Here is a 22,475-nt window from a genome sequence, read left to right on the forward strand (position 1 = left end):
AATGGTGGAAAAGAAAAGAATTTATTTGTGATCTTGCAAGAATGGGTGCCCAACCAAAATGTGGGGAGTTGGTGCACAGAACAATAGACCCAGCAGTATTTATTCCCTACACCTAACTGAAAGTCCCTCCCCTGTTTCTCCATTGGCTGGATACTTCAGAGGTTACATTCTATTCAACAAGCCTAACTAGCCCACACAAATTTGAAACATGCAGCCCACCCAAATTGGAAACATTTGGAAAAAAGTCTCCTGTGTAAACTTGGAACATTTGAAACAAGTCTCCACCACTCTTTCCTTTGTTCTTGAACTGCAGAGCCAGTCTGAGCTAGTTTGGTAACTTATGAAGCTGTTTAAGGGACATCCACCCCCCCCACCCCCCAGTCTCCACCTTGCAAAGACAGTGGGCAGATAAACAGGAGGACTGGCCACTGATTATAGCTTGGCTTCCTGACCCTCTGCCATTCTCCTGAGCTGCCCCCACCGTGTGTGAAAGCTAAACTTAAGCTAATTCTCACAACTCCCCCGTTTTTCTTTTAAACTCTTTTTAGCTTTCACATTTTAGTCTCTCAAACCTCTAGAGAGCTTTCTCACATTCCTTATCATAAAGATCCTCCTCCTTGAGGGGGTACAAATTGTTTTGTGTGTATTGAACTGACAATTGTTTGATTAGGGCTGTCTCAATAAATCTTTGAGTCAATCCCTGTATGCATGAGATGATATAGCACCTGACTATTGTGAGTACTTCAGCTACAGACAATGTCACCCCTTTTCACTTTCCAAACCAGCTTTCCAACCACCCAGTAAGGGGGTTATTAATACCTGAATTCTCTGTTAGACCTTGCAAAGCTTTGGTGATGTTCCCATCTGGTGCTGTATTATTTGGGATAAATGTACAACTACTGCCAATCATTACATAAATGCCTCATTTTTAGCGAGCATCGTGTCTAAGGTTATTCTATTTTCCTATGCCATTTGGCTAATAGCCTTTTGCTGCTTTGTAATGCCCTTAACTGCATTCTTGGTGTAATTGATATATTTTTGTTGGTTATAATAAATTTAATTAATCCAGTCTACATTCTTATTAATTGTGACCCACCAGAACAAAAATGACTGAAAACCTGCAGCTATTTGATTCCTAGCTTTAAACTTATTTGGGATACCCCGTGGAACTCCTATACTGTTTAAATATATCCGGTTGTCAAAAGAACCAGGTAAACTCCTTTTTTCCCTTTTATCTTGGGTTTTCACATCCTCTGCTTTCTCAAATGTCAGGGTGAATGGGATGGCCAAATGGACCAGAGCACAGGTCCCCTTCCATTTTTCAGGTAACGCTGGTCAGAGGACACCCTTTCTGCAGTACCACCAAAGGTCTGCTTGAGGTATGGTTAAACTGGAGAAACTGCCTGTACTATCCTCAGTCACATCCCACACTTGGGTACACGAGGCCATGGTCCTGAGATCCTGGAGCCCCTTACCCCATCCAGAGAGACAGGCAGAGTGGTTTCCTGGACCAAGGTGAGAAGCTAGTCTGGCCTTGGTGTTTCCTCTCCTGATTGGAGGAAAAAGGGAGGACAATGTACTGCAATTTTCACTAGGAGTAGTATTCTGGAAAAGGAGCACCACACACTTGAACTCCTCATGATTTTCCATACCAAAGGGAAAGGGCATGATCTGAGCAGTGCATTGGCCTGTTGCACAAGCATAGCAGTTACTTTTGTCTAGACTCTGGACTGTATATTTAACCCATTTTACCCAGGCATTTGCATCTCTGTATCCTGTTTCTATTTATATGGTTTGCTTTAAGTTTTCTGCTTTGATTATTCTAATTACCTTACTCCCTTAAGTATTACTGAATGGCTAACTGGAGAGAATATTGTTAATGACAAGTTTAATAGAGGGGAAAGGGCTTATAGATGGAATCTCCCCAGAGGATTTCTACCAGTAACCTCTACCCTTATGCCATATACCCCATCAACTCCCCCACTGGTACTGGGTCATTTATTAGCTCCTTTAATAGTTATTACCACCGGGTTGCATTGATGATTCCTGCTATTTGGTGGGGTATTACCTTTATAAAAGTTTATTTTATCCTTTAATTTCCAGTGGGTTGGGCAGATCCAACTCCTATCTATAGTCCATTCCTTGTATTGTGTGGCCCACCATACATCATCCCAAGAGAGGCAAGGGAAGATTCAGTTGAAAACATTCCTTACTGGCTCCAGGCATAGATATTTATCCTTCCCACTCAGCCACCACTGGTACTCCAAATTCCCACAGTCCACTACCTGACATGCATCAAACTGCACTGTTTGAAACTCTAAGCCTTCAGTTATATTTATTATTAGTTTGACAGGACTCATTTCCTTCCAAACTGGGAACAATATGGCTAGCATAATTATCCCCATTCCCAGTCTGAGCTTTAAGCTGCCCATTCTTCAGTTTTCTAAAGCACCTGACCAAGTGGTATGGAGACACAGGGTTTGACCCGCCCCCCACCTTTTCCAATATTCCCTCCCAGCTATTGTCTTTTTAGAGTAACCCTTAAGGGATTTGAGGTTGGAGTTGTTTTCCAAGATTTGGGCAGAGTTGCTGGGTACTTATTGTCTGTTTCAGATACTGATCCCTTTAATCAGGTGTAGTGACTCCAGCCTTTCTCTGTCATCCAGACTGTTGTTTCAGTTGTTAACAAAACTTGATAAGGTCCCTTCTAGGCTGGTTGAAGTCCGGACTCCTTCCACAAGTTGATCAGGGCCTAGCTGCCAGGTTGGTGTTGATGGACAGCAAATTCAAGGGGTGGAGTCTGGGCCAACAAACCAGGGTACCTGAGGGATGACAGAGTAGGAGACAAAGCCAGTACATAATTTTTAAGGAAGAGGTCCTTTGAATCTAAGGAAGGGAGATTTCTAGTTTTAGCTGCCCCACTGGGGGCATCTCAGTGTCATCAACTTGAATACTCTGAAGTAGCTTGAGGCCTGGTTCCCTTTCCCCATGTACCTGTTTCCTTAGGACTTTCTTATTAACCCTTTGGCAAATTATGCATTGTTTACATATTTGTTTAGCTACAGTACAAAGGCCCACACATCCAAAATGCTTAACAGCCAGATTATACATGGTCTGTACTCCCAATGACTCCCCTGGTGTGAAAATGCTAACACCTCCCTCAGGTTTAGACACCACTGAACTCATTTATATGAAGCACAGCAAGAATTTATAAGCATTTAAGGCTATTTACTGCTAAAAAATGGAGGCAATTAGAGTAAAGGACAACAATAATGCAGAATAACCCAGGATTAATTAATGAAATATCTCACCATTCCCAAACACCCACTGAAAATCCAGTCTCCAATACACCCAGTTCAGTGATGCCTGAATATACATGACACACATATATGTACACCTTGAACACACACACAAGGTTTGCTGCCAGATGAGTAATAACCCACTCTTCAGGGGGAGGAGGACAAGCCTTGGTGTGTGGCATTTGACAATATAAGTTGTGCCTCTATTCCCACCAGAGCCAATTTCAAGCTAGCAACCTGGCATTACCAAACACAGAGCTGGAAGAGATATGCAACACTCACTGTCCCAGGTTTGTTCAGTGAAGCTTCAGTGAACCTTAACCCCTTTTACAGAAACATGCATGCAATTCACTTGCACTCTGATTATGAACCTTTTGCTTTAGCCCAAAATATATCAGCAAAACCATACTACAAATTACAAGAGCACACAGCCTCTTATATATTTGGAACAGACAGATACGTACAACTTACGCATACTCAAACCACTTCTACTTAAGGGAAAATGCTGCACACAGTAAAATTCATATATACACACTCATAACCATATAAAATCACACATTATGCCCATTTACAAGCATGTACAGCCACAGTCTCTTTTACAGTTTCAAGTAAAGAGTTGTCTCATTCTCCACACTATTGTGAACCTGCACGCAATTGCCCAGCTTTAGAGTACATACAAACTAGTATAGGCTACAAAGACACAAAGGAATATCTCCAGTTTACCATAGATGAGTACACAGGAAATCTCTGCCAAGTCTCAAACCATACACTGACAAACTTCCACAGCTTTAAAGACTCCTACATAATTGTATCACATGTTTTTATTACATACAAATATAATTATCCCACATCCCTGTGTAAACACATGACCCAAACTTCCATTAGATACATGAATCTTTAACTCCCAGAATTCATACACTAAAATATGCAAATGTATTCACCAATACCTGTCCAGCCCCATATCACTTAAGTATATGGATAGAGAATCACACAAACCCCATGACACAGAATTCTTAAATCTGAACATATATGACACCCTACCAAACCCAGAAATTTCCTTAGTTCCCTTTTTGTCTGGGGAAGAGGCAAGTTAACCATGGCCTGAATTCCCCCTAGACCAGTCCCCCCTCTTTCTTTCTAACTGGCCCCAACTACTTATCCTACTTATCTATCTCTCTTCTGTCTGTCTCCTCTCTACCTCATCCCTAATCTCTCCTTGACCATGAGGTCAACCTTGCTCATCAAGAAAGACTTGGCTTTCTGCTTCTGCTTTTCCTTCTCCCTTCTTACAAACACTGAGACTCTCTCAATAACTCCCCCAATGGCCTATCCAGCCAGCTGTCCATTTTCCAGATCTTTTTCTGAATATCAGGCCAAGATCCCTTTACATATCTGACCTTCAGCATTCCCTAGGCCACAGGATTATTGGGATTCATTCCTGAGTATTTCCTCATCTGGGAGGCTGAGGGGGGTCTCATCTTTTTCCTGATTTATCTTAAAGGTCTTCCTCAGGTTCTGGGATTTGGGCATAGCCAATTTTATTCCCAGTATAACTAGTTTTCTAACATCTTCCATGTGTGTTTTAGCCCCCTGATCATTATTATCCCAATTGGGGTCCACATCGGGGAACTTCTGCTCTGCTGCCATCACCCCTTGTCCAGGTAGGTTCTACTTCTCCCATTCTCTCATAGCCACCCTCCTCACCATCCCCCTTTCCTCTCCTGTAAAGAGAATGTTTAGTATGGACATAAGTTCAGACCAGGTATATAAACTGGGACCTAAGAATTGATCTAATTGTTTGGCTAGCCTCACTACATCTTCCATTAATGATCTTATTTCCCTCTTCAAGCTCTTTACTTCTGTACTCATCAATGGGACATTTACATAACCAATTTCTCCTGATCTAATAGGTACTTCCCTGAGAGTGTACAAAGACTGAGTGGGTTTATACATTCTCATCCTCCTTTCCTCAGGAGCCTCTGGAAATGGAATCTCCTGTATATCTTTTTTACATTGTTCCAATTCTTTTCTCAACTGTGGGTGGGTTGTAACTGGTGGAGCAGTGGACACTGATTGGCTCTCTGACTGCCCCTCCCATTCTCTGTGGGTGTGGCCTGGTTCCATTAAATCTTTAGGGCTTAATGGCTCCTGCCCCAGTGGGGGAAGGGAAACATAAGATGGGGGAAAGCTTAACAAAGGATCCAGGTTTTCATTTCTAAAGATTCAGTCTCTAAATCTGGGTTAGCTTTCATGGTATAAAAACTGGTTTCTTTTCCCTGCAGCCAGCACATGGCATAGTCAGATTTTTCCTTGGAAAAAGGTTTCTTTTTATTAACATAATGCATGAGGTCAGCACAAAGCCATTCCTCATCTGCACTGTATTTTGGCCAGAATACATCAGGTGGCAAAAGGCTTTCTCTTGTCCAAACATAACAATATTTCTTTTTATCCTTTCCCGTGGTCTGATCATTTTCAGCCCAATGTTTCAACATTGTCCCCAATGGACTATCCAGAGGAATGTTACTGGGGGACCCTACAGGTATCCCTTTCCCTTGTTTTTTCCCCCAGCTAGCTGACTGCCTCTATTCCCCATTCTGAGTCTTATCTGGGCATCTTTCCCTTAGGATCAGCCTCAGACTCAATAGAATGTCCCCACCACAAAAGCAATACTTAATAGTCCTTTTTCCTTACCTTGGTCTGTGCACAGAGTTACCTGGTGGCTGCAAGGCACATTTTTCTTTCCCCTTTTGCCACAATCAGCAGACCTAAGCATCTGATCACAGGTCTCACCAGCAGTCAGAGGTGGGCCCCAACAATGGAGTCCAAGACCGCTCAAATGGTGGGGTGTGCCTTCCCTTCTTCTGTCCTGGGGAGTCCTCCTCAATGCTTTGGAACCTGGATGAGCCCACAAGAAATTGTGAGAAACAAGCACTCTTCCTAAAAGGAATAAATGTTCATCCAATGGTGGAGAAGAAAAGAATTTATTTATGATCTTGCAAGAATGGGCACAAAACCAAAATGTGGGGGGTTGGTGCACAGAAAAATAGACCCAGCAGTATTTATTTCCTACACCTAAGTGAAAGTCCCTCCCCTGTTTCTCCATTGGCTGCATACTTCATAGGTTACATTCTATTCAACAAGCCTAACTAGCCTACACAAATTTGAAACATGCATCCCACTCAAATTGGAAACATTTGAAAAAAAAGTCTCCTGTGCAAACTTGGAACATTTGAAACAAGTCTCCACCACTCTTTCCTTTGTTCTTGAACTGCAGAGCCAGTCTGAGCTAGTTTGGTAACAACTTATGAAGCTGTTTAAGGAATATCCACCCCCCCCTCAGTCTCCACCTTGCAAAGACAGTGGGCAGATAAACAGGAGGACCAGCCACCAATTACAGCTTAGCTTCCTGACCCTCTGCCATTCCCCTGAGCTGCCCCCACCCTGTGTGAAAGCTAAACTTAATCTAATTCTCACATATAGAACACTAAATAGACACAAAATATATTTGGAAGTATGCACAGAAATTTTACTGAGGTAGATTACATACTAGGCCATTAAAAGTTCTGATTCTCAAAGGATTGAAACCATGCAAAGTACATTCTCAGAGCATGACACAATTGAATTACAAATCAACAGCTGCAAAATACAGAAAATACTTAAATATTTAGAAATCAAACCATCCACTACTGTTACTGGCTTACTGAAAAAGACAAAGCTCCCACCTGAGAGGATTGTCCAGGTTCTGGGCCACAACAAAAAAAATTCACAGATGGGATAATGGTGGCTCTCAGGAGCTACAGCTCAGGCAGTGCTATGGCTCAAAGTGAGCTACTGCTCAGACAGGCCTCAGACAGCATTAGGGCTCAAGCACAGTTACCACTTCTGGTAGTTTACAAATAAAAACTTCACCACAGGAGAACTGGAGACAGTAGCACCCAGTGAGGTAGGTCATGGCCATTTATTGGTTAGAGGAGGCAGGCTTAGACAATTGGTGCTTTAGGATTGGCTGATTTTTATGCAAATAAGGGGCTGAACTCTGGTCCAATGGGGCACCAGTGGAGTGACTTGTGATTGGTTCAAATTATGGCCATTTTGATTGGTGCACAGATATGTAAATTAGGGCTTGCATTCTGGGCTTGCATTCTTGATTGGTCCAGAAAGGGGGTCAGGGGACTAGGATTGCAATTCTGCCAATCCTGAACCACCTTTGATGGACCAATCAAGATGGCCCCAGTTGCTTGCAGCCACATGGGGAAAGGGGCTCCAAAGGAGGGGTGGCAAAGGGAGGTGGTCACCTCAGGTGTGGGATTCACCTGGGTGGATCTTTACCCAACTAAGGGCTGGAGGCAGGTGAGTTTGAGGTGGGAGCTTCAGGTATGTTTTTCTGGTGGGTTCAGGGGGGATGTGGCCTGAGGGTTTCCAGGTATGGGGTAAGCCTGGGTGTCTCTGGGTGGGATCCCTCCACAAGAGGGGTGGGTCTCAGTGGGGGAGCAGTCTTCAAAATGACAAGCCCACTGGGGGCTGCCAGGGAGTGGGGGGGTGGCATGTACAGAGGTGGGGGTCTCTCTGAGGTTGTGGAAGAGAGGCCAGACTTCAGGAAAGGAGAGGTTGGCTTTGGAAAACAAATACTTCTTTCTCCAGCACCCAAATTCCCAGTCCTTGAAGCCACCCTGGAAACCAGGGGACTCCCACCCTTACTGTCCCCAGTTATTGGGCCACAGAGTATCTGGGGGCATGTATGTGCTTCCCTGACAGCAGGGTCCCCCCACCTCCCGTGCAGGATGATGAAAATCAGACCAGTGTCATCTGCTCCTCTGCCCCTATAACATCCATGGGGAGAATCTATAGTGCTGTGGGGCTGGGGAAATGTTTGGACACCTGGTGTGTGTGTGTGCAGGCACCTGCATACACCTGTGTGGGTGGGAATATGTGGATGTGAGCATACATATCTGTGGGAGTCTGTCTGGGGCTAAGTGTGTGTCTGTGTATTACATGTGTATCTGTGTGTCTGCATGTGTGTGTGCCTGGGTAAGTTCTGTGTTTTTGTATTAGTCTCTATGTATTTATCTGTGTGATATATGAGTCTGTCAATGAATGAGGCTGTGAGCAATATGTGAGTGTATGTGTGCTTATGTGTGTGTGTTGTCCTCCCATGTCATCCCACACCCCTGAGGCTGAGACCCCACAGCTGCTGAACCCGCAGCACCTCTGTACCTTGTAAGTCCTCAGACCGAGGCCTCCAATGAACCTTGGGGACTGGTTTGGTTCCTGTGCCTGGCTCTCTGTGCACACACAAGTGTGTTTGTGTGTGTATGCATGTGTGTGAGGGTGTGAATGCATGAGTGTGCATGTGTTTGACATGAACGCAGGCAACCACTCATTCCTTGGCACTTCCCAGAGTAGCTGCGAGGCTGGAACCTGCTGCTTCCCTTGCATATCTGTGGGTCATGAATCACATTTTGTTTACAGAATCAGTTCTCTGAATAAGGAGACATTCATCACATATTGGATCTCCTGGAAAGACCCAGAAGTTCTCAGCTCAGACCCTTGTAGACACCCCTGCAGGGACCTGAAGGAAGTTTTGTCTAAACTTTCTTTCTCACAAAACCCACCAACTCACAACATTATGATGACTATTATGGAGTGGGGGAGAAGTGTAGACCCCCAAAAGTATTCAGGTTAAGAACATGCTGTCTTTCTCTTCTTCTTCCACCCAAACCTAGATGTAATGTGTGCTCCCCAGATGTTTCACCCTGGGGGGCCTTTGTTTTTAAGGAAATGATGGGTTCAGTTGGGGAGGGGCCTGCAGGGGAAAGGGAGGGTCAGCCAGGCACCTGATGAGGTTAGCTCCACCTCCAGGTCCCTCGGTGCCTTAGACAAGTCCCTTCTCCTCTCTAGGACTCAGTTTCCCATCTGTAGACAGAAGCTCAGATGTCCTTCAGTGTCCTATCCAAATTAGTCTGGTTTAAGTTAAGCTGGCTGTGAGGGACATGGTGACCCTGTGGCCAGGGGCTAGGTCTGCATCCCCTCTTCTGGGGGCAGCCAGGCTTGGAGAGTGGAACAAGTTTTCTGCCTGGCTGAGGGCTGAGGCCAGTTCCTGGTTATAGGAACCTGTTGGCTTCCTGCTTGGTGCCTGAGAGTGCAGGGACAGAAGCTTGCAAGGTTGGTCAAGGGGTCTTGAGCCCCTGTATAACCCTGGAACCACAATCAGAAGCACAATTCACAGTTGCAAGTTGGGACTGCTTCTAAATTCTGCATTTCTTGGGGGAAAATCATTTTATTTATCAGAACTTCCACTTGGTGAGAAGCATTATGTGCCAAGCCCTGTGCACACAGATAACTTTACGAGGTAGGTGGGGTTAAAGACAAGGACACTGAGGGGAAGCATCTTGTCCAGAACAGAGCCAATAAGGGGCATAGCTGGGACTTAACATGCCCACCCAGGTTGACCTGACATCAGAGCCAAGCTCTTACCCCCCACCACCCCCACATCTCAAAATGCCCAGTGGGGAAGCCATGTTTATGCAGTGTCTGAACCTCAGATGTGTGCATGTCTAACTCCAATCATCCATGAGGAAACTGCAGCTGAGAGAAAGGAAAGGATGTTTCACACCAGCAAAGGGGCATATCTCTGCCACCCCTTAAGGGTGTGGCAAAAAGTCCTTGCTCACAGAAGCAGGCCTCCCCTTTCTTTCCTTTGCGCACATGTTTTGGTGTGCATTTTCCCTGGGTGTCAGAGAGCTGGTTTCCAGTGGCCTGGTAAAGGGCAGCTTTTGTCATGAGAACCTACAGTTTGGTCCTCCTCTACACCTGTTGGGTTCCATGAAGGAGCAGCTGTGTCCTACCTTGCCCAAAGGCACCTCCCTCCCTTCTTTCTGGAAGGGGGATTCTCAACAATCAGCATCTCTAGGTTAACCAGGCAGCTCTGCTAGCATCAGTCCAAGTACCCACAGCAACAGTGTGTACAGCGGTGGCTGTAGAGCTGGAGGCCATGTCTAGTGCTGATTGAAGAGCAAGTATGTCCTAACACCATTGAGGGACAGTCAAGATGGGGCTTTGGACTCAGCAAGAGCTGGGTTCAAATCACAATGTGTGTACTTGCTGAGGACCATCTGGGGTCAGGCCCTAGGGTTGGCTGTGTGGAGACAAAAGTGAACAATGCAGTCCCCTTCCTGCCCTCCTGGGGCTGACATTCTGGTCAGGGAAGACAGGCCCTGACAGCTGTTCTGAGGGGTAAAGGTATAATCACAGACTGCACAGAGGGGGCTGGGGGCAGGCTCTCAGCACCATGGAGGCTTCTTGGGGAAGTGATGTTTAAGAAGGTGTCTGAAGGATGAGTACGCCTTTTAGATAAAAGTGGGAGGGGGGGACCATTTCTGGCAGAGGGAACTGCATATGCAAAGGCTTTGTGGCTAGAGGGAGTACCATAAATTGGAGGAATTGGAGGATCTTGGAAGTGACTGGGGCAGAGAGAAAGGAGGACCATGCTTGATCCAAGGGGAAGGGAGCAGGGAGGACATATGGAAGGAAGTGGGTGGAGCTTGCTAATTGTAGAATCTTACACAAGTGTCTTTTCCTTCACAAGTACCTGGGTTTCAGTTTATTCATAATGGGCATGAAAACTACTCATCTGGAAGAATAATACAGGTGAAATTTTCTATCCATTAGCCTGAGCTTCTCCAGGGCAGGGATCTTAACTTATTTTTTCTGTCCCCCCACTGCCACCAAGGGAATGCTGGAGACAGAGTGTCCTCAGCATGATGTCTTCCAGGTAAATCCAGCCAGCTCCATCCTGTCTTCATTCTTGTTGTCTTCACTCTCCCCTTCCTTTTCATCCTGCTACCCCTTAATTTTCTTTTGACTGCCTTCCTGTTGCCATGATGACTGCTATTAAAGGACCTGGCAACTTGGCTGGAGTTGATAAGGGAAGCAAAGTGACTAACTGTCTTGATTTCCTGCCTCTGGGCTTTGCCTGGGAGGCCTTCTAATTGGAGGGAAGAAGGCAGGGGCTTGTGGGCTGAAGGAGAGACTCTGGGAAAGGGCCCAGAGAGGAAGCTGCATGTAGCTCTTTGAACTAGAGTGGGTATAAAGGCTGTAATTATGGTGTAAGGGTCTCAGATGCTGAGCTGAGCTCAGGGGCTGGGGGAGGGGCAGGTGCAAAGCCTCTGGGTGGGGAGAACAGGATGGGGAAAGAAGATGAGATACACCAAGAAGATTGTCCACCCTCCTTCCCCAGGTAGAGTTGTCATATTACATACAGGTTATCCAGTTACCTTTGAATTTCAGATATTCAACAAATCATTTTTTAGTATAACTATATGTGGCTATATCTGGCAACATTACCCCTGCTGGAGGCAGAGAGTGATTTTCTACTGATGCCCAGTGGGTGAAGGTCAGGAAGGCTGTTATACACCCTACAGTGCCCAGAACTGACCCACAACCCAGAATCCTATGGCCTGGAATGTCAATATTGTCAGAACAATACCTTCCCTAATCTGATATGCAGACCCTGCCCCTTGACTGCCCTTCACTTTTCTAGGCAAGTCTGATAGGAACCCCATGTTCTTGAACAATTTATCCCGCTTTCTCTTTACTGACTTTGTTTCCATATTTGGGGTTAAGAGGAAAATTGTTGGATGGTGAAATGAAGTCTTGGCCCCTTAGCCATGTCATTTAGGGCAAACTTCCCTAGACACCTCCAGTTCTCACCTGTGAAATGGCCTTGGGCAGGTAGAAAGAGATTGGCCATGTTAGTAATTCACCACTTTTATAGGACTTTTACTCTCTGGCACACTGTGCTGAGAGCTTGCCACAAATAACCTCCCTAACTCCTCATGAAATCCCTCAAGTAGTTTTATCATCCCCTTTGCTTGGTAGATAAGGCACCAAGAAGTTAAGAAGATTTCAGGTCACACAACCAGTCAGTGGAGAAGCCAGGATGCAAACCCAGTCTGACATATGTGAAGGGTGTCCTTGTGACCCTGGCTAGCAGTGGGCAGTGGTAGGGGGATGAGGCATTTAGCCAAATCTCTGAAAACACAGCTTGGGATGGGGTATGTGGAGAGAAAAGTATTAGGAAGGAAAGATCCATTTTTCCCATCTTGTCAGAACTGTGCATGCCAGGCTGCAGCATTTGGACTTGCTCCACAAGATGGTTGTGAGCTACTGAAGGTTTATGAGCTGGAGAGGGACTTGGCTGGATCTGTATTACAAGGAGGACCCTTCTCTGCCATCTGTTAGAGAGAAATTGACTTCTTTCCTGTCTTCTTTCCTTCCCACCCTACATCCTTCCACAAATATTTACTTGGCATTTACTATGTGTCAGGTTCTGTTCTAGGAGCTGCAGATGTCTGGAAATGAGCAGAGTCCCTGCTTACATGCTTTCCTGGAGTGTGCAGTCCCATTAGGGGAAAAATATATAAATAATATATATTACAGGTGGCAAGTGCTTTGAGGGAAATAAAGCTGGAAGGAAGCTAGAGAGTTTCATAAAGGATGTACCACCAGAGAGGTGGTCAGGAGGGGCCTGTCTGTTGAAGTGACATTTGAGCAGAGCCTGGAAGGAAGGGAGAGAGGCATGTGGGGGAAGGGGGTTGCTGGCAGAGGGAACAGCATATACAAATGCCTTGAGTCAGGAACAATGAATAGCAGGGAGGCCAGTGAAGCTCAAGTAGAGGGAACAGGAAGAGAGGAGGAAGAGATGAGGTCAGAGAAAGAACAGGCCAATCAGGCAAGCCCTTGTGGTCACGGAAGGATTTGGCTGAGGATTTATCTACTCAGAGTAAGATAGGAGCTGTGGGAGGTTCTGGGCAGTGGAGGAAGGTGAACACACTTCTGTTGCAAGAAGAATGCTCAGGCTGCAAGTGGGTAATAAATTGTAGGGAACCAGATGGGGAAGGAAGGCCACCAGGTCAACAAGGAGGAGGAGAGGAAACTTACATTTTCTCATTGCTGGGCTTTTGATTCTTGGGCTGGAAATCACAGCCTCCTGTGCTGAGTAGGGGTCAAAACATGCTTGCCAACTGAGAGTGTAGGATGCCAAGGGGGGCTACTTTGGGGGTCTTTGATGCCACCAGGAGAGACTTAATTTGGTTGCATTTGTCATGTTTGTGGACTTGAGACAGCAGAAATCCTGATGTATAGTGCACGATGTATTTCAATGTTTCTTGCAGGTCTCTGGCAATGTGGCTTTCTGGAGCTTTATTTTATTTTTATTTTTTGAGAAGTTGTAGGTTTACAGAAAAATCACACAGAAAATGCAGAGCTCCTATGTACCTCTCCTCATACATGGAGCACTATTAACAATTTGTATTAGTTTGGTAACTTTGGTATAACTGATGAAACATTTTTATTATAATTACACTATTGACTTAGTCTATAGTTTACATTAGGGTTTACTGTTTGTGATATGGAGTCCTATGGTTTTTTAAAAAAGGTTTTCTGATAATATATATACAGCAAAATATTTCCCCTTGTAACCACATTCAAATACATGATTCTGTGGTGTTAATGACACTCAGAATGTGCTCCCATCAACATCGTCCATTAGAAAAATTTTCCATCACCCCAAACAGAAACTTGGCACCAATTAAGCATTAATTCCCCATGCCTTTCACCCACCTGGGCACCTAGTAATCTGTAGTCTAGTTTCTGACCCTATGATTTACTTATACTAATTATTTTCTATTGATAAGATCATAAAATATTTTTCCTTTTGTGCTTGGCTTATTTCATTCAACATAATGTCCTCAGGTGTCACCCATGTTGTAGAATAATCACATTCATTGCTTATTCTGGCTAAATAATATTCTATTGTGTATATATACCACATTCTTTCATTTATCGGTTGCTTCCATCTTTTGACAATTGTGAATAATGCTGGCTATGAACATCGGTGTACAAATATCTCAGTCTCTCTTTCACTTCTTCTGGGTATATACCTAGAAGTGGGATTGCCAGATCATACAGTAATTCTCTACATAACTTTCTGAGGAACTACCAAACTGTTTTCCACAGTGGCTGCACCATTTTACATTCCCACCATCAATGAATCAGTTTTCCTATTTCTCCTACTCTCTTCCAAAACACTTCTTTTCTGTTTGTTTTTGATTTTGTAGTAACCACTCTAGTGAGTATTAAATGCCATCTCAGTGTGGTTCTGATTTGCATTTCCCTAATGGTGAATGATATTGAGTCATTTGTATTTCTTGCATTTGCCTTTTGTCCACTTGTATTTCTTCTTTAAAGAAAAGTCAATTCATGTCTTTTGACCATTTTTGGATTGGGTTGTTTGCCTTTGCTGTTGTGTTGTGGGATTTCTTTATGTATTCTGGATGTTAAACCCTTATGGATAGGCAGTTTCTAAATATTTGCTCCTGTTCTGTCAGTTGTCTCTTTACTCTCATGATAAAAGTAAACTTTCGATAGATAAAAGTTTTTCATTTTGATGCAGTTCCATTTATCTATTGTTTCCCTTGTTGTTTGTACTTTGAGTGCAAAGTCTAAGAAATTGTTTTCTGTGTCTAACTCCTTTACATCCTTGGTTAAGTTTATTCCTAGATAATTGATTCTTATAGTTGCTATTGTAAATTGAATTTTCTCTTGATTCTCTTCAGATTGTTAATTACTAGTGTATAGTATACATTACTGATTTGTACCTCACATTTTTCTGGATTTGTTTATCAGCTCTAGTAGCTTTGCGCTGGATTTTTTAGGATTTTCTATAAATAAGATTATATTATCTACAAACAGGGAAAGTTTTCCTTCTTCTTTTCCAATTTCAATGTTTTTTATTCATTTTTCCTGCTTAATTGCTCTGGATGGAACTTCAAGGACTCTGTTAACTAACAGTGTTGACAGTGGGCATCCTTCCCTTCCCTTCCTTCAAGGGAAAGCTTTTGGTCTTTCATCTTTGAGTAAAATGTTAATTGTTAGATTTTTCATACATGCTCTTTCATATATACCCCATGTTGAGAAAGTTTCCTTCTATTCCTTGTTGTCTAAGTATTTTTATCAAGAAGGGGTGCTGAATTTTTTTCAAATTTCTTTTCTATGTCAATTGAGATGGTCATGATTGTTTTTCACCTTTGTTCTATTAATGCGGTGTATTATATTAATTGACCTGCTTGTGTTAAACCACCCTTGCATACCTGGGATATGTCCCACTTGATCATGGTGTATAAATACTTCAATTTTCTGTTGGACTCAGTTTGCTAACATTTTTTGAGTATTTTTGCATTTGTATTCATAAAGAATAGTGTCACGTAATTTTCTTTTCTCATGGAATCTTTATGTATCTTCAATATTAGAGTCAAGTTGGCTTCCTAGAATGAGTCAGGAAGTATCCCCTCCTCTTCAACATTTTGGAAGATTTTGAGCATGATAGGTGTTAATTCTACTTGCAATGTTTGCTAAAATTCACCAATGAAGCCATCTGGTCCTGGGCTTTGTTTTGTTATGTGGTTTTTTGATAATTGATTCAATGTCTTTGTGTCTTTGGTTTGTTGAGCTCTTCTGTTTTCCTCTTGAGCCAGTGTACAGAGTTTGTGTATTTCTTGGAATTTGTTCATTTCATCAAGGTTATCTAATTTGTTGGCATATGGTACTTCATAATATGCTCTTACAGTTCTTTTTATTTCAGCAGCATAGGTAGTAATGACCCTTCTTTCCTTTCTGATTTTATTGTTTCCTTTTTTTGTGTGTTGTTATTACAGATAAGGGTTTGCTTATTTTACTGATCTTTTTAAAGAACTGACTGTTGGTTTTGTTGATTCTCTATTGTTTTTTCATTCTCAGTTTCACTTATCTCTCCACTAATCTTTGTTTTTTTCCTTTTCTGCTCACTTTTGGTTTAATTTGCTCTTTTTCTAGACCTCCACTTGTGAAGTTAGGTCTCTGATTTGAGATCTTTCTCATTTTAATGTATGCCTTTAAGGCTATGAATTTCTCTCAGCCCTGCCTTTGCTGCATCCCATAAATTTTGGTGTGTTTCATTTTTACTCACATCAAGTTATTTCCTTATTTCCATTGTGAATTTTTTGGCCCATTGGTTGTTTAAGAATAAGTTGTTTAATTTCCACACATTTGTGAATTATCCAATTTTCCCTGTGTTATTGATTTCTAGTTTCATTTCATTATGGTCAGGGAATGTACATTGTATGATTTCAATACTTTTGAAATTTCAGGACATATTTTATGATGTGAAATAAGGTCTATCCCAGGGAATGATCCACGTGCCCTAGAGAAGAATTGTGTTCTGCTTGCTGCTGGCTGAAGTGTTCTGTGTATGTCTGTTAGGTCTATTTTTTTTTTTTTTTGAGTATCATTAAAGACTTCTATGTCCCTATTGGTCTTCTTTGTAGATGTTCTATTCATTATTGAAGGTGTTACATTGAAGTCTCCCAGTAAGAATGTAAAACCATCTATTTCTCCCTTCCATGATGTCAATATTTGATTCATATATTTGGTATCTCTGCTGTTAGCTGCGTGTATATTTATAATTGTTTTGTTGACTTGTTGAATTTATCTCTTTATCAGTATGTAGTGACCTTCTCTATCCATCATAACAGTTTCTGACTTAAGATCATTTTGTCTATGTTTGTATAGATACCTCAGCTCTCTTTTGGTTACTATTTCCATGGTATATATTTTTTTCTTTTTTTTTTTTTTTTACCATTCTTTCACTTTCACCTACTTGCATCTTTGAATTTAAGGTGAGCCTTTTCTAAACAGCATTTAGTTTGCTTGTATTTTTTTTTTGATCCATTCTTCCAATCTGGGCCTTTTAGACTGGAGAATTTGATCCATTTGCATTTAAAGTAACTACTGAAAATGCTGGACTTTCTTCTGCCATTTTGCTATTTGGTCTCTGTAAGTCTTATACCATTTTTTTTTGTTCCTCAATTCTTCTGCTAATGAATACTTTCATATTTTATTTTTTGCACTGTAACATACTGAATGCCTTCTCATTTCTTTTGGTATATAGTTTTCATATCTTTTCCTTGTGGTTAGCATGGGGCTTAAATTTAACATCCTAAATATGTAACAATCATGTTTGATTTGATACCAATGTTACTTCAATATCATACTCATACACTATTCCCCCACCCCTCTGTCCCCTCACCTTTTTGTTATAATCATCCCAAATTATATCTTTATACAGTATATATCCAAAACCATAGATTTATTGTTACTTTTTACACTTTTTCTTTTTAGAACCTGTAAGATGTTTTTAAAAAATGGAGTTATATATATTACAATAGTACTTGTGTTTATAATTACCCAAATGTTTACCTTTAGATTGGGTCAATATATAGGTACTGAAGTATATGCATAGGGCTTACTGTGCTCCCTACAGAACAGGACTAAGGACCCACAATTGGAGCATTGGCCAGAAGCTCCTTGAAGTTTCCAGGAGCATTTGGTCATGATGGGCTTCTGTGGCTGTTCTGGGTACCATTGTCTGATATGACAAGGATGGCAGAGGGACACTGACATTGCTGCTTATTTGTGTCTCCCACACAGTCAGGCTGGGTCTCCCCCTGTGGCAACCTCATGAGGTGCTTGGGGAGCTGGGGGTGGCATTTGCTGCTGGTTGGCATGTATGGAAAGGCATTTATGTCAGGATGGAAGTGAGGAGACTGAAGAAGACTCAGTTCAGCCCCTCACAATCCATGTGGCCCTGACAAGTTCCTTCTCCTGCTCTCACCTTCCTGCTTTCTCAGGGGAAGAGATAGGGCAACTGCAGGATTCTAAGTACCTCAACCCATCTAACTTGGCTAGACCTAACTCTTACACTCTAAGAGCCAAATCTTCCATCTTTTCTCTACTCTGAGTTTAAGCCTGTATTTAAGATTAAAAATCAAGAGCTGATTGATACATCCTTTACAGTATGAGATCCTTCATTCCCTTCAAGGAAACAAGGGCTGAACTTAAGACTGAAGTTATTTTAATGGGATAAAGATTTTTTATAACAGCATTTACAGAGCATTTCATATGTACGACCTCATTTACTTAACCTAATACCCCAGGAAGTAGATAAGAAAGGAAATAAATTATATAAATGAGGAAGTTAAGGCACAGAGATGGCAAGTAACTTGCTTAAGGTCATGGCCCTGGTAAGCGGCACAGCACAGGGGTCTGGTTCCTTGCACTGTGCGACTCTGCAGTGTGGTTTTGAGCTTTGCTGAGAGTGTGGGATAGTGGAAAGGGTGAGGATTTCAAACTGGTCAACTCTGGGTACCATTTGTGGTCCTGTGTTTTGTGTCTGCCTGAACGTCTCTGGCTTCAGTATCCTGGAGCATCATACAGTGATGGCAGCACCTGTGGGGCAGGAATGCTGTTACAGTGTCACTGTCAGGCATTATTTGTGGAGGCAACAGGCACTGTGCTTGGCTCACCCACTAGGGAGTGAGGTAGACTCCATTGCTAAAGGAGATTTTGCTGCACATTCTGGTCTCATCTGAACTTGCAGATGCTCTCAGCACTGGATCTTGCCCTCCCTGGGTAAGTCTTGGACTGGGGTTGGGCAGCACTTGGAGCCTCTCTTCTGGCAGGCTGTGCTGTAAAATGAGAAGGGGTGTTTCTAGGAGCCCAAAGGAATGAGCCTTCAAGTGGGATTGGGCAGGAGGGCTGAACCTTAGTTGGCTGCATTACCATCATGGGGTGTGCAGCTGGGTATTTGTCTGGGAGTCCAGTGGCCCCTTGAGATAATCCCCCAGTCTAAGGAGGGCCAGAGACACCCATAGGCCTCCTGGCCCTGCTAGATTCTGCTAGCTGCCTCTGGGCAAGGTGTCCAAAAGAGCTAAACTTGGGGAGGGTGGTAGGGGGAGGCAGTATATTCTTCTTCCTTTTAGTTGTACAAGAAGATGAGAGATGAATAGAGTTTTGTGATTTTTTTCTTTGCAAAAGTTTGAAGGAACTCACATTGTGGCAACAGTTCCATCTGAGTATAGGCAAAAATAAGATAATGAGGCACTGAGACTTAGTTCAAGAGACTTGGTGATATTTGGAGTATTGAATGAATTTCTCTTTTTTTAATATTCATTTTATTGAGATATATTCATATACCATGCAGTCATACAAAACAAATTGTACATTGAATTGTTCACAGTACCATTACATAGTTTTGCATTCATCACCAAAATCAATCCCTGACACATTCATTACCACACACACAAAATAAGAACAATAATTAAAGTGAAAAAGAGCAATTAAAGTAAAAAAGAACACTGGGTACCTTTGTTTGTTTTTTTCCTTTCCCCGTTTTTCTACTCATCCATCCATAAACTAGACAAAGGGGAGTGTGGTCCATATGGCTTTCCCAATCACATTGTCACCCATCATAAGATACACATTTATACAATCATCTTCAAGATTCATGGGTTCTGGGTGGTAGTTTGATTGTTTCAGGTATCTACTGCCAGCTACCCCAATTCATTAGAACCTAAAAAGGGTTGTCTATATTGTGCATATGAGTGCCCACCAGAGTGATCTCTCAGCTCCTTTTGGAATCTCTCTGCCACTGAAGCTTATTTCATTTCCTTTCATTTCCTCCTTTTGGTCAAGAAGATGTTCTCCATCCCACAGTTCTGGGTTAACATTCCTCCCAGGGAGTCATATTCCACCATGCCAGGGAGATTCACTCCCCTGGGTGTCTGATCCCACATAGGGGTGAAGGCAGAGATTTCACCTGCCAAGTTGGCTTAGCTAGAGAAAGAGGGCCACATGTGAGCAACAAAGAAGCATTCAGGAGGAGGCTCTTAGGCACAATTATAGGGAGACTGAGCCTCTCCTTTGCAGCAAAAGTCTTCCCAAGTGCAAGTCCTGTGGTAGAGGGCTAAACCCATCAAACCACCAGTCCCCTATATCTGTGAGCACATTAGCAACCATCGACGTGGGGCAGCCCAGTACCTCTGCATTCTCCACCAGCTCCTCTAGGGGGCTCTGCATATTTTTTCCTTGTTTTTTGTTTTTAATGGACTCTTTTTTTAATCAACTGTATAAAAAATAAGAAAAAATTAAAAAATTAAAAGAAAACATACACTAAAAAACATTTCAAACAGACCATAACAAGGGAGTAAGAAAAAGACAACTAACCTAAGATAACTACTTTGCTTCCAACGTTCCTATTCTACCCCAAGAAAGTAGCCTAATATAGCAACATTTCTGTGAACTTGTTCCTACTATACCCATCAGAAATTAACAGACCATAGTCATTTGTGGGCATGTCCAGAATGTTCAATTTATGCATGATAGCTTATCTGTTCTTATTGGATTATCTTTCCCCCTTCCTTAATTGCTCTTTATCACTAGTTCCCTTACATTCTACCTTACAAACCATTTGTTTTACATTTTTCAATGTTTACATTAGTGGTAGCATATAATATTTCTCTTTTTGTGCCTGGCTTATTTCACTCAGCATTATGTCTTCAAGGTTCATCCATGTCATACATTTCACAACAACATTCCTTCTTACTGCCATGTAGTACTCCATCTTGTGTATATGCCACATTTTGTTTATCCACTCATCTATTGAAGGACATTTGGTTTCTTTCCATCTCTTGGCAACTGTGAATAATGCTGCTATGAACATTGGCGTGCAGATATCTGTTTGTGTCACTGCTTTCAGATCTACTGGCTATATACTGGGAAGTGCAATCGCTGGATCAAAGGGTAACTCTATATGTAGTTTTCTAAGGAACTGCCAGACTGACTTCCAGAGTGGCTGAACCAGTATACAGTCCCACCAACAATGAATAAGAGTTCCAATTTCTCCACATCTCCTCCAGCATTTGTAGTTTCCTTTTTGTTTAATGCAGCCATTCTAATTGGTGTGAGATGGTGTCTCATTGTGGTCTTAATTTGCATCTCTCTAATAGCTAGTGAAGCTGAACATTTTTTCATGTGTTTCTTGGCCATTTGTGTTTCCTCTTCAGAGAACTCTCTTTTCATATATTTTGCCCATTTTATAATTGGGCTGTCTGTACTATGATCATGGAGTTGTAGGATTTCTTTATAAATGCAAGATATCAGTCTTTTGTCAGATACATGGTTTCCAAAAAATGTTTCCCATTGAGTTAGCTGCCTCTTTACCTTTGTGACAAATTCCTTTGAGGTACAGAAACTTTTAAGCTTGAGGAGTTCCCATTTATCTAGTTTTTCTTTTGTTGCTTGTGCTTTGGTTGTAAAGTCTAGGAAGTGGCCACCTAATACAAGGTATTGAAGATGTTTCCCTACATTATCTTCTAGGAGTTTTATGGTACTTTCTTTTATATTGAGATCTTTGATTGATTTTGAGTTAATTTTTGTGTAGGGTGTGAGGAAGGGGTCCTCTTTCATTCTTTTGGGTATGGATATCCAACTCTCCCAGCTCCATTTGTTGAAAAGACCATTATGACCCAGTTCAGTGACTTTGGGGGCCTTAACAAAGGTCAGTCAGCCATAGATCTGGGGGTCTATGTCCAAATTCTCAATTCAATCCCATTGATCAATATGTCTATCTTTGTGCCAGTACCATGCTGTTTGGCAACTGTGGCTTTATAATAAGCTTCAAAGTCAGAAAGTGTTAGTCCTCCCACTTTTTCTTTTATTAGAGTGTCTTTAGCAATTCGAGGCATCTTCCCTTCCTAAATAAATTTGATTACTAGCTTTTCCAAGTCTACAAAGTAGGTTTTTGGAATTTTGATTGGCATAGCATTGAATCTGTAGATGAGTTTGGCTAGAATTGACATCTCAATGACATTTAGCCTTCCTATCCATGAACATGGAATATTTTTCCATCTTTTAAGGTCCCTTCTATTTCTTTTAGTAGAGTTATGTAGTTTTCTTTGTATAGGTCTTTTACATCTTTGGTTAAGTTTATTCCTAGGTACTTGATTTTCTTAGTTGCTATTGAAATTGTTATCTTTTTCTAGAGTGTCTCTTCAGTTTGTTCATTTCTAGCAAATAGAAACATTACTGACTTATGTGCATTAATCTTGTATCCTGCTACTTTGCTAAATTTGTTTATTAGCTCTACTTGCTCTATTGTTGATTTCTCAGGGCTTTCCAGATATAAGATCATATCATCTGCAAACAATGACAGTTTTATTCTTCCTTTCCAATTTGGATGCCTTTTATTTCTTTGTCTTGCTGGATTGCCCTGGCTAGTACTTCCAGCACAATGTTGAATAATCA

The sequence above is a fragment of the Choloepus didactylus genome, chromosome 4 (assembly GCF_015220235.1).
Source record: "Choloepus didactylus isolate mChoDid1 chromosome 4, mChoDid1.pri, whole genome shotgun sequence".
Taxonomy (NCBI): Eukaryota; Metazoa; Chordata; class Mammalia; order Pilosa; family Megalonychidae; genus Choloepus; species Choloepus didactylus.